Source organism: Camellia sinensis, chromosome 11 (assembly GCF_055761805.1).
Source record: "Camellia sinensis isolate YWXY chromosome 11, ASM5576180v1, whole genome shotgun sequence".
In the NCBI taxonomy this organism is placed as follows: domain Eukaryota; kingdom Viridiplantae; phylum Streptophyta; class Magnoliopsida; order Ericales; family Theaceae; genus Camellia; species Camellia sinensis.
Genome location: NC_138971.1, coordinates 175,377,170 through 175,390,320, shown reverse-complemented (window position 1 = coordinate 175,390,320; position 13,151 = coordinate 175,377,170). Strand labels below are relative to the sequence as shown.

Below are 13,151 nucleotides of genomic sequence, written 5' to 3'. Positions count from 1 at the left end.
TTTCTTTGTATGTGAGTTTTTTTCTCTTTTTGTAAATCCAATTAAAGCCATTGCTCTGGAAATTGAATTCTTTATATGATTTTTTTTTTATTGGCTTGTGTATTGAATCAAGATTTAATCCATTGGCTTTCCTGATTGTTTAATTAATTAACCTTACCTTTTTAAATGCTTCTGTTAACTAGGGGATTTGATTATTATTTTTATTTATTTATTACATTTGTCTTCAGAAAGAAGAGAGGCCAAAACTCATCTTAGAGTAAGCTCGGAGGATGTGAAGATTGTAGATGAAGTAATAGGATATTTGATTGAGTTCATTATTGTTACGTTTGGGAATTTTTTTTTTGTTTTTTGTTTTTTGAGATGTTTATAAGCTATATTTTGTTGATATGTTGATTAGATTTTGGTATGAGGACAACATAATTATTTTGGTCCTTTAATGATTGTTTTTGTTTTCTACCTTAATGATATTTGTCTTTATGCAATGAGTGAGGTTTTTAAATATTGATGTTGAATGAATTAAGACATTTTTATCATTAAATATGAGAAGACTTTAATAGTAGCATTGAAAAAAAGGCCAGAATATTTATAATCCCTAGCCACCATCTTTATTGCCACATTATCTTAGGTGATTTTTCTTGACTTACAAGGTCTTAATTTTGAGGCCCCCTTCCCTTCAGTTCAGAGATTGTCTCCTGATTCATGAACAATATCTATTTTCTTTCAGCATCTCTGCCCATGGAATGCCAATTTTTTGTGTGATTGTTTTATCTATCCTTATTCCTTTTCACGAAGTAATTTTCTGTGCTTTTCATGTATTAATTATTCAGAGCTGTTTCGTATTATGATTTCTACGATCCTTTTATGCCTCAAAATCTTCTTTTGACAACTTTTTTTTCTCTTCTATGACACTGCATATTGTCCTTCATTGACCCTTTGAATCATGGACTATTCTGTTGTCTAAGCCTCTAATAACCTTTATGGTTCAGTTCTATTACTTTATTCAATTTATTTTATAGTACTCGAACACTATCATATTTCTATATAAATATAGATAGGTAGAAGTCAGTAGTTTACATGATAAGTGTTAATATGTAGAAATTTGTTGTAAGCAGGGAAATGCTCAGAGACCGGAAGTGCGTGTAGTCACATGGAACAATGATGAGCTTGCAACAGATGCACTACCTGTCTATGGCTTTGAGCATTACAAGGCAAAGGATTATGCCCTTGCTCATGCTCCATCCTCAGGTAAAAGTGTCCGAGAGTTTATGAATTTGCATTCAAACAGTGGTAATACTTATGCATTTTTATGTAGGTAGCAGCTATGCAGGTGGGCAGTGGGCTGCTAGTGATGAGCCATTATACTATATTATATCCCCAAAGGATGTAGTTATTGCAAAACCTAGGTTAGTTCAATTTTATCTTTCCTTAGTTTTTATTTTAATAGAATGTCAGTATGTAATTTTCCTATTGATAATTAATTACATCACAAAAGGCTAGAATATTTATAGTCCGAATACACTTTTTACATATCCAAAATACTTTCATATTTTTTTATTCACTTTTTACATATTTCAATACACTTTACACATTTTTCAACACTAATAACAGCCCTAGGGGTTGTTTTTAGCATTATCGTTAATTATATCAATCTATATGCTATCTTATCTATAAAGTAAGAAGACACTTTTTCCGCACTTGTGAATCCAATCACTGCTTAATGCTATCTGTCAAGTTTAGTTCATGAGATGATTGTTATGCAAACATTAGGAGTTATCTGTTTAAAGTTCTCCCCTGCTTCTCATCTTTTTCATATGTCTGCTCACCAAATGTAGTATCTTTAGAATTCCAATTAAGCATAGGCTCCTCACCATTTATGGATATCTAAATCTGAATACTTCAAGTTTGTGAGAAGGTAGATAGAAGTGAAAAAAATCTGGAAGTTCTTATTGAAAAATAAGAAAATGGTGAAACAAATTAAGAAGGTGCATGAGTAAATAGGTGTCCCAATTGGTTGGGAGGTGCTTGAGCAGACAAGTGTAGAATTCATCCATTAGTTTTAGTGAGTTCAATGAATTTTTTATTTAACGAATTTAAGTGTATGTCATCTTAATATAGTGAGTGAATTGCCTGAAAATGGAATGCTTTAAATTTTAATTCACCCTTATAGAAAAATTGGGGGATTTAAAAGCATAATTTTGATTCCTTTACTGCTCGCATTGTTTGTTTTGCCATTATATCATCTCCTATGCCATATTAAAAATCACAAACTCTGTTGATTTACAAATGCAATTTCTAGTTGATTGCTAGGGATGCAAAAGATCATATTTCTTGGCTTCTACAACATGGATGGCATGAAAAAGCTTTAGCAGCAGTTGAAGCTGGGCAGGGACGAAATGAGCTTCTTGATGAGCTATTTCTATTTGATTTTAGTTTAACAGTTCATTTATTTATTTGCATTGTATTACTTACTAAATAAGTAATTGATGCATGATTTACATATGAAATGTTTACATTTTCTTTCCCATATTTTCATGGAAACAATGTAATATAGAAACCTACAATTTGTCAAGATTCTCTTATTTTTTGGAAGTAAGCTATTTATGTGTTGTTATTTTTAGTCATTCTGGGTTACTTTGTGAATATGTCAATTAATACCTAATGTTATAATCATGAATCACCTAGTTCATGAGGCATATGGGTTGCATATGTTCATAGCATGAATAGTTTGAAAGTGTCCTAGAAGGATTATATTGTTTTGGGACCAAAAACTATGCTCAATGCAATGCACTGGATACTTGTCTAAGGCCCAACATTTCAAAATTCAAAATAATGGCCTTTATGCCCCAAATGCTAACATTTGGAAATTCAAAACAATTGCCTTTATGACCTAAATACTTATTCGGCAACAAAGCCAAGAAAATGATCAACCCACTGAAATCCCTCCATAGCATAAACAATTCAATGCTCCAAACCTTTACGAACCAAAATTCATGCCTCTTTTGTGGCTCCAAATTATAGCCTTTTAAGGGCATTGTGCTTCTAAAAAATAAAAGAGCGACATTAGGCATTCCAACTCCCCCGAAGTATGAGGTGGTTAAAATTAAATCTAGTCATTTTCTAGATAAAAGATGGTGCCTAGTCCTTGACAATTGGTTATATATGCCATTTCCATTTATGACGTTCGGACAGTCATTTTTGTAGCCATAGTACGGCTGTTTTCACTATCTCTTGTTGTCAGTTTTGATTGTTTCAATTGCAAAATCTTTTTCCTGTACATGTGGACAATAACTAAACTTTGCTATGTATTTCCTTCCACAGTTCCATATTATATTATAGTATCGGTAATAATACATTTTCAATTTGTCCACTATGTATGCAGGTGGGGTCTAGCTATCTTGATCATTTGATTGTGGAAAGGAAATATACTAAAGCCGCATCATTATGTCCCAAATTGTTGCGAGGATCGGCTTCAGCATGGGAGAGGTACTAAATACTATTAAGTATGACTCTCCTGTAAATTTATTTTTAATAACTAGCAGTGGGTTATTTCTCATAAATGGGTTTTCTACTTTGCTCATCTTCGTTAGCTTCCTGTATTGGTTCCATACATACCAACTGAAAACCCAAGGTTACGTGATACTGCTTATGAGGTATGCAATATTTGACATTTCTTGAAAACTTAATTTGATACTTCATATGCTCTTTGGACTTGCTAAATTGGAAATAAAGGTCTTAGCGGTTTTTGTTAATCATCTACAGGTAGCTCTTGTTGCTCTGACAACAAATCCATCTTTTCACAAGGATCTCTTGTCAACTATCAAATCTTGGCCGCCTGTAATTTATTCTGCCTTGCCTGTTATCTCAGCCATAGGACCTCAGCTTAATACTTAATGGAAAAGATCTTTTGCTTCGTATCATATCTAAGCTTGAAATTGCCCATTTCCTTGATTTGCTTTTTGTTTCTGTTGTTGTTATTGTAATCATTATCAGTTGTTACCTAGAAAGGAAAAATTCAAAGAGAACACTGAAACTTCTTTATTGACACTTTCTTTTGTAATCTATGAATGTGTAGGTTGTCCAACTGATGATGACAGATTGCAAACGTGCAGTACCATTGTTGACCCAACATAGAGACTTAATCACTGCATCAAAAGTTGTTGCGGGGAATAAGTGTGATTCCAGATACTTTTTACATCTGTATCTATTTTCGCTATTTGAAGCTAACCCGCATGCTGGAAGGGATTTCCATGATATGCAGGTATGCAGAAAGAGAATTAAATTCATATTAGAAAATGCTTTCACACTAGAGTTGGTTTTGTTCTTAACTTTTGGAGTGATGGGGAGATTGAATCAGAAGAGGCTCATGGGATGAAAATTGATGTGCATAAATAAAAAGAATTGCATAATGGCTAAATATTATCATCTAAATTAATCTTTTGTAATGGCAACTGTGGAGTGTGAGAACCATCCACTTGTGAGCTCCATCAATAAGTGCACTTTTTTTGACAGAATCTACCTTCTTGTAGATGTTGGAACTATTAAAGTGTTCAGAATAGTAGTTGATTAATCATCCATTTTATGGAAAGATACTTCTATTGGAAATGGTGATATTTCGAATCATGGGATGTGGTAGTGCTATAAGTACGTTGTCGAACTAGCACGGGACACCTGGTTCGAAAACTAAATCCAAAAATGCACTTTTTCACATTTAAGCTTGAAAATAGGCCTTCAGGGGCCAAAATCGTGTCATAGCCACGAGACGGCCCGAGTAATACCTCAAACATCTCGGGAGGGATCAAAGTAAGTTGTGGAAACTTACGAAACAAGCACGGGACTCCCGGTTCAAAAACGAAGTCCAAAAATGCACTTTTTTCACACCTAAGCTTGAAAATAAGCCATCGGAGGCCAAAATCATGCAACAGCCACGAGACGGCCCGGGGAACACCTGAAACATCTCGGGGGAGACCAATGTGAGTTGTGGAAACTTACGGAACTAGCACGGGACTCCCGACTTGAAAACTAAGTCCAAAAATGTATGTTTTCACAATTAAGCTTGAAAATATGCCTTTGGGGGCCAAAATCGTGTAACAGCCACGAGACGGCTCGGGTAACACTTCAAACACCTCGAGAGGGACCAATTTGAGTTGTGAAAATTTACGGAACTAGCACAGGACGCCCGGTTTGAAAACTAAGTCCAAAAATACACTTTTTCACACTTTAGTTTGAAAATAGGCCATCGGAGGCCAAAATCGTGCAACAGCCACGAGACGGGCCGGGAAACATCTCAAACATCTCGGTAGGGACCAATGTGAGTTGTGGAAACTTACGGAACTAGCACGGGACTCCCGATTTGAAAACTAAGTCCAAAAATACATTTTTTCACACTTCAGCTTGAAAATAAGCATTTGGGGGCCAAAATCGTGCAATAGCCACGAGACGACCTGGGTAACACCTCAAACACCTCAGGAGGAACCAAAGTAAGTCGTGGAAACATACAGAACTAACACGGGACTCTCGGTTCGAAAACTAAGTCCAAAAATGCACTTTTTCACACTTAAGCTTGAAAATAGGCCATCGGAGGCCAAAATCGTGCAAAAGCCACGAGTCAGGGAACACCTCAAACACCTCGGAAGGGACCAATGTGAGTTGTGAAAATTTACGGAACTAGCACGGGACTCCCAATTTGAAAACTAAGTCCAAAAATGTATTTTTTCACACTTAAGCTTGAAAGTAGGCTTTCGGAGGCCAAAATCGTGTAACAGCCACGAGACGGCCTGGGTAACACCTCAAACATCTCAGAAGGGACCAAAGTAAGTTGTGGAAACTTACAGAACTAGCACAGGAATCCCAGTTTGAAAACTAAGTCCAAAAATGTATTTTTTCACACTTAAGCTTAAAAATAGGCCATTGGAGGCCAAAATCGTGGAACAGCCACGACACGGCCCAGGGAACACCTCAAACACCTCAAGAGGGACCAATGTGAGTTGTGGAAACTTACAGAACTAGCACGAGACTCCCGGTTTGAAAACTAAGTTCAAAAATGTATTTTTTCACACTTAAGCTTGAAAATAGGCCTTCGGGGGCCAAAATTGTGTAACAGCCATGAGACGGCCCGGGTAACACCTCAAACACCTCAGAAGGGACCAAAATAAGTTGTGAAAACTTACGGAACTAGCACGGGACTCCCGGTTTGTAAACTAAGTCTAAAAATGCACTTTTTCACACTTAAGCTTGAAAATAGGCCTTTGGGGGCCAAAATTGTGTAACAGCCACGAGACGGCCCGAGTAACACCTCAAACACCTCGGAAGGGACCAAAATAAGTTGTGAAAACTTACGGAACTAGCACGGGACTCCCGGTTTGTAAACTAAGTCTAAAAATGCACTTTTTCACACTTAAGCTTGAAAAAAGGCCTTTGATGGCCAAATTCGTGTAACAATCACGAGACGGGCCGGGTAATACCTCAAACACCTCGGGAGGGACCAAAGTAAGTTGTGGAAACTTAGGAAACTAGCACGGCACTCCCGGTTCGAAAACTAAGTCAAAAAATGTACTTTTTCACACTTAAGCTTGGAAATAAGCCATCAGAGGCCAAAATCGTGCAACAGCCACAAGACGGCCCTGAGAACACCTCAAAAATCTCGGGAGAGACCAGTGTGAGTTGGGAAACTTACGAAACTAGCACGGGACTCCCGGTTTGAAAACTAAGTCCAAAAATGCACTTTTTCACACTTAAGCTTGAAAATTGATCTTCGGGGGCCAAAATCGTGTAACAGCCACGAGATGGCCCGAGTAACACCTCAAACACCTCAGGAGTGATCAAATTAAGTTGTGGAAACTTACGGAACTAGCACGGGACTCCCGGTTCGAAAACTAAATCCAAAAATGCACTTTTTCACACTTAAGCTTGAAAATAGGCCATCGGAGGCCAAAATCGTACAACAGCCACGAGAAGGCTCGGGGAACACCTCAACCACCTCGAGCAGGACCAATGTGAGTTGTGGAAAGTTACGGAACTAGCACGGGACTCCCGGTTTGAAAACTAAGTCCAAAAATGCATGTTTTCACACCTAAGCTTGAAAATAGGACTTCGGAAGCCAAAATCGTGTAACAGCCACGAGACGGCCTGGGAAAGACCTCAAACACCTCAGGAGGGACCAAAGTAAGTTGTGGAAACTTAAGGAATTAGCACGGGACTCCCGATTCGAAAACTAAGTCCGAAAATGCATTTTTTAACACTTAAGCTTGAAAATAGGCCCTCGGAGGCCAAAATCGTGCAACAGCCACGAGGCGGCCCGTCGAACACCTTAAACACCTCTGGAGAGACCAATGTGAGTTGTGAAAACTTAAGGAACTAGCACGGGACTCCCGGTTTGAAATCTAAGTCCAAAAATGCACTTTTTCACACTTAAGCTTGAAAAAAGGCCTTCGGTGGCCAAAATCGTGTAACAGCTATTAGAGGGCCTAGGTAATACCTCAAACACCTCGGGAGGGACCAAATTAAGTTGTGAAAATTTACGGAACTAGTACGGGACTCCCGGTTCGAAAACTAAGTCCAAAAATGTACTTTTTCACACTTATGCTTGAAAATAGGCCATCAGAGGCCAAAATCGTGCAACAGCCACGAGACGGCCCAGGGAACACTTTAAACACCTCGGGAGGGACCAATGTGAGTTGTGGAAACTTACGGAACTAGTACGGAACTCCCGGTTTGAAAACTAAGTTAAAAAATGCATGTTTTCACACTTAAACTTGAAAATACGCCTTCGGGGGCCGAAATCGTATAACATCCACGAGACGGCTTGGGTAACACCTCAAACACCTCGGGAGGGACCAAAGTTAGTTGTGGAAATTTACGGAACTAGCACGGGACTCCCGGTTTGTAAACTCAATCCAAAAATGCATTTTTTCACACTTAAACTTGAAAATAGGCCATCGGAGTCCAAAATCGTGCAACAGCCACGAGACGGTCTGGGTAACACTTCAAACACCTCGGGATGGACCAATGTAAGTTTTGAAACTTACGGAACTAGCACGGGACTCCTGGTTTGAAAATTAAGTCCAAAAATGTACTTTTTCACACTTAAGCTTGAAAATTAGCCTTCGGCAGCCAAAATCATGTAACAGCCACGAGACGCCCTGGGTAACACCTCAAACACCTCGGGAGGGACCAAAGTAAGTTTTATAAACTTACGGAACTAGCACGGGACTCCCGGTTCGAAAACTAAGTCTAAAAATGCACTTTTTCACACTTAAGCTTGAAAATAGGCAATCGGAGGCCAAAATCGTGCAACAGTCACGAGACGGGCCGGGGAACACTTCAAACACCTCGAGAGGGACCAATGTGAGTTGTGGAAACTTACAGAACTAGCACGGAACTCCCGGTTTGAAAACAAAGTTCAAAAATGCATGTTTTCACACTTAAGCTTGAAAATAGGCCTTCGGGGGCCGAAATCGTGTAACATCCACGAGACGGCTTGGGTAACATCTCAAACACCTCAGGACGGACCAAAGTTAGTTTTGAAAATTTACGGAACTAGCACGGGACTCCCGGTTTGTAAACTCAATCCAAAAATGTATTTTTCACACTTAAACTTGAAAATAGGCCATCGGAGTCCAAAATCGTGCAACAGCCACGAGACGGTCTAGGTAACACTTCAAACACCTCGGGATGGACCAATGTGAGTTTTGAAACTTACGGAACTAGCATGGGAGTCCTGGTTTGAAAATTAAGTCCAAAAATGTACTTTTTCATACTTAAGCTTGAAAATTAGCCTTCGGCAGCCAAAATCGTGTAACAGCCACGAGATGGCCTGGGTAACACCTCAAACACCTCGGGAGGGACCAAAGTAAGTTTTAGAAACTTACGGAACTAGCACGGGACTCCCGGTTCGAAAACTAAGTCTAAAAATGCACTTTTTCACACTTAAGCTTGAAAATAGGCAATCGGAGGCCAAAATCGTGCAACAACCACGAGACGGCCCGGGGAACACTTCAAACACCTCGGGAGGGACCAATGTGAGATGTGGAAACTTACGGAACTAGTACGGAACTCCCGGTTTGAAAACTAAGTTAAAAAATGTATGTTTTCACACTTAAGCTTGAAAATAAGCCTTCGGAGGCCAAAATCATGTGACAGCCACGAGACGGCCCATGTAACACCTCAAACACCTCAGGAGGGACCAAAGTAAGTTGTGAAAATTTACAGAACTAGCACGGGGCTCCCGGTTTGAAAACTAAGTCCAAAAATGCACTTTTTCACATTTAAGCTTGAAAATAGGCCATCTGAGGCCAAAATCGTATAACAGCCATGAGACGGCTCGGGTAACACCTCAAACACCTCGGGAGGGACCAAAGTAAGTTGTGAAAACTTACAGAACTAGCACGGGACTCCTGGTTCAAAAACTGAGTCCAAAAATGCACTTTTTCACACATAAGCTTGAAAATAGGCCATCGGAGGCCAAAATCGTGCAACAGTCACGAGACGGCCCGGGGAACACCTCAAACACCTCGGGAGGGACCAATGTGAGTTGTGGAAACTTACGGAACTAGTACGGGACTCTCGGTTTGAAAACTAAGTTCAAAAATGCACTTTTTCACAGTTAAACTTGAAAATAGGCCTTCGGGGGTCAAAATTGTGTAACATCCACGAGACGGCCTGCGTAACACCTCAAACACCTCGGGAGGGACCAAAGTAAGTTTTGGAAACTTACGGAACTAGCACGGGACTCCCGGTTCGTAAACTAATTCCAAAAATACATTTTTTCACACTTAAACATGAAAATAGGCCATCAGAGGCCAAAATCGTGCAACAGCCACGAGACTACTTCTGCCGATACTACTTCTACTGCCTCTGTTAGTTCCCGTTATATATGATCAAACCATCTCAGCCTATTCTCTCTTAGTTTATATTCTATCGATACTACTTCTACCCATTCACAAATATATTCATTCTAACTCTATAGTGTTGCTGCACATTCACCTTAGCATTCTCATCTCAGCAACACTCATCTTATCTACATGTTGTTTCTTAGTTGCTTAACATTTTGTCTTATACAACATCGCTAGAAATTATGCAAAAATAAAATAAAAAAGATTTTTGAATTTTGGGGTTAGATTTGTAGTGTAAATAGAATTTGCCTCTTTTTTACTAGGCTTTAGGCCTCATTTGGGAACAAGCTCTTTTAGTAATTTTTTGACTTTTTGGTTAAAATGTGATGTAAAAAAAAAAAACTAGTATGTTTGGGATGACTTTTTAGTTTTTACGAAAAGATGTACAAAAAGTAAAGAAAAAAGGGAATCTTTAACTTTTAATATAAGTTGTTGGCTTTTTAAATTTTTTAGTGATTTTTTGACTTTTAGGCTAAAAACTGATATTGCCAAACGAGACCTTAATTATAAAAAGTCAAAAACCCACACTGAAAGCCCCTATAATAGGTTTTAAAAAGCCCATTATTTTGTATTTCAGTGGGACAAACAAAGCCCATTAAAAGGTCGGCTTTCAAAGCAAACCAAACGAAGCCTTAGCCCCCAAAAAGATCAAGTCTCAACAGGCCTGCTAAAGCCCAGACTCTCAAGGCCCAAACTTATGCCCAACCCATAACAGGCCTAGCTTTTCCATTAAGAGAGTTGCGTTAATCCCAGTCCAGTAATTAAATTAAACCTCCAGGGCCATATATGTAAAATCACAGATTCGACGTCCCCATTATAAGCCCTAACCCAAGCCAATCGATCTCTTTATATATTTTTCTGCAGACTCCAAACCTTTCACTCACCTCTCGCCTCTGTATTAGTCGAATTCTAGCCCAGGTCTCTCTCTCTCTCTCTATATATATATATATATATATAAACTACATATATATGTATGTTGATTAGAATTTGGATCTTCGATTTTGTGAGGAAAAGAAAGAAAAGTGAGAATTTGTGTAAAAAAATTGTATTTTTAGTTTATTCACATTGTGTTTTTAGTAATAAATTTGTGAAATTCGAGATCTAAAAAGTATGGGGGTGCGATGATGATAAATGTTAATCCCAGCTCATTATGAGGCCTTGTTTTTAGAGACTAAGGCCTGGGAATAGACTCTATAGACTCTATCCAACATCTATCTGAGCTTCAAAACTTTTTTTTATGTTATTATTTTATTTTTATTTTAATTTTGATTTTTGATTTTTGATTTTTGATTTATTACTATAACTTTTGTGATTAGAAAAACAAGGGTTTGATCTTTTTAATGTTCCCTGTGATGTTTGTAAGTCTGATGACCATGCTAATTTTGATCAATCTGTGATTGAATCCTTATTTACTTGTTTTTCTGAGGGAACATTACACTTTTTTGCCATTTTCAATTTTCTACTTCTCTTGAATTGATTTTTTTTTTTTTTTTGCACATTTAAATCTTATTATATAAAAATATGATTAGTCTAGCATTATTGTTAGAGATCTCCAATCTATAGTACTTAAAATTATCCTCAATCCTTTTATCAATTAGTTATCAAATTAAGAGAGATTTTTTTTATCAAATTGATAATTAAATTTGAGTTTGATGAAAATTTATAAAAATAAAGGATTGAAGATTGAAATTTTTTCATTAAATTTTATGAAAGGAGAAATTTTGGATAAGAAGGAATTTTTAAAAGGATTTTGATGAAAGAACGTGGTTAGTTCATATTAAATTATACTTCTATTCAAATTTAAATTCTCAAATTAGATGGAAAATAAGTAGTGAAGAGGTGGAGATGCTTTTTACATAGTAAATTAGCACGGGAGAGACCAATGTGAGTTGTGAAAATTTACAGAACTAGCATGGGACTCCCGATTTGAAAACTAAGTCCAAAAATGCATTTTTTTACACTTAAGCTTGAAAATAGGCCTTCGGGGGCCAAAATCGTGTAACAGCCATGAGACGGCCCAGGTAACACCTCAAACACCTCAGGAGGGACCAAAGTAAGTTGTGGAAACTTACAGAACTAGCACGGGACTCCTAGTTCGAAAACTAAGTCCAAAAATACACTTTTTCACACTTAAGCTTGAAAATAGGCATCGGAGGCCAAAATCATGCAATAGCCATGAGACGGCCCAAGGAACACCTCAAACACCTCGGGAGGGACCAATGTGAGTTGTGGAAACTTATGGAACTAGCACGGGACTCCCGATTTGAAAACTAAGTTAAAAAATGCACTTTTTCACACTTAAGCTTGAAAATAGGCCTTCGGGGGCCAAAATTGTGTAACAGCCACGAGACGGCCTGGGTAACACCTCAAACACCTCGGGAGGGACCAAAGTAAGTTATGGAAACTTACAGAACTAGCATGGGACTACCGGTTCGTAAACTAAGTCCAAAAATGCACTTTTTCACACTTAAACTTCAAAATATGCCATCGGAGGCCAAAATCGTGCAACAACCACAAGACGGCCTGGGTAACACCTCAAACACCTCGAGACGGACCAATGTGAGTGGTGAAAACTTACGGAACTAACATGGGACTCTCGGTTTGAAAACTAAGTCCAAAAATGCACTTTTTCACACTTAAGCTTGAAAATAAGCCTTCGGCGGCCAAAATCGTGTAACAACCACAAGACGGCCCGGGTAACACCTCAAACACCTCGGGAGGGACCAAATTAAGTTGTGGAAACTTACGAAACTAGAACGGGACTCCCAGTTCATAAATTAAGTCCAAAAATGTATTTTTTCACACTTCAACTTGAAAATAGGCCATCGGAGGCCAAAATCATACAACAGCCACGAGACGGCTTGGGTAGCACCTCAAACACCTCAGGACAGACCAATGTGAGTTGTGAAAAATTACGGAACAAGCACGGGACTCTCGGTTTGAAAACTAAGTCCAAAAATGCACTTTTTCACACTTAAGCTTGAAAATATGCCTTCGGTGGCCAAAATTGTGTAACAGCCACGAGACGGCCCGGGTAACACCTCAAACACCTCGGGAGAGACCAAAGTAAGTTGAGGAAACTTACGGAATTAGCATAGGACTCCTGGTTCAAAAACTAAGTCCAAAAATGCACTTTTTCACACTTAAGCTTGAAAGTAGGCCATCGGAGGCCAAAATCGTGCAACGGCCACGAGACGGCCCAGGAAACACCTCAAACACCACGGGAGGGACCAATGTGAGTTGTGAAAACTTACAGAACTA

The 13,151-nt window shown here is 38.5% G+C and overlaps 2 non-coding genes across 2 annotated transcripts; both read left to right on the top strand.

Moving 5' to 3' along the window:
* Nucleotides 1–11,001: 11,001 nt before the first annotated feature.
* On the top strand, nucleotides 11,002–11,116 carry LOC114283678 (small nucleolar RNA snoR69Y). The gene has a single exon (XR_003636646.1). It is a non-coding gene; the product is annotated as a small nucleolar RNA snoR69Y (small nucleolar RNA).
* Nucleotides 11,117–11,232: 116 nt separating this feature from the next.
* Nucleotides 11,233–11,322, top strand: LOC114283679 (small nucleolar RNA snoR53Y). The gene has a single exon (XR_003636647.1). It is a non-coding gene; the product is annotated as a small nucleolar RNA snoR53Y (small nucleolar RNA).
* The last annotated feature ends 1,829 nt before the right edge of the window (nucleotides 11,323–13,151 follow it).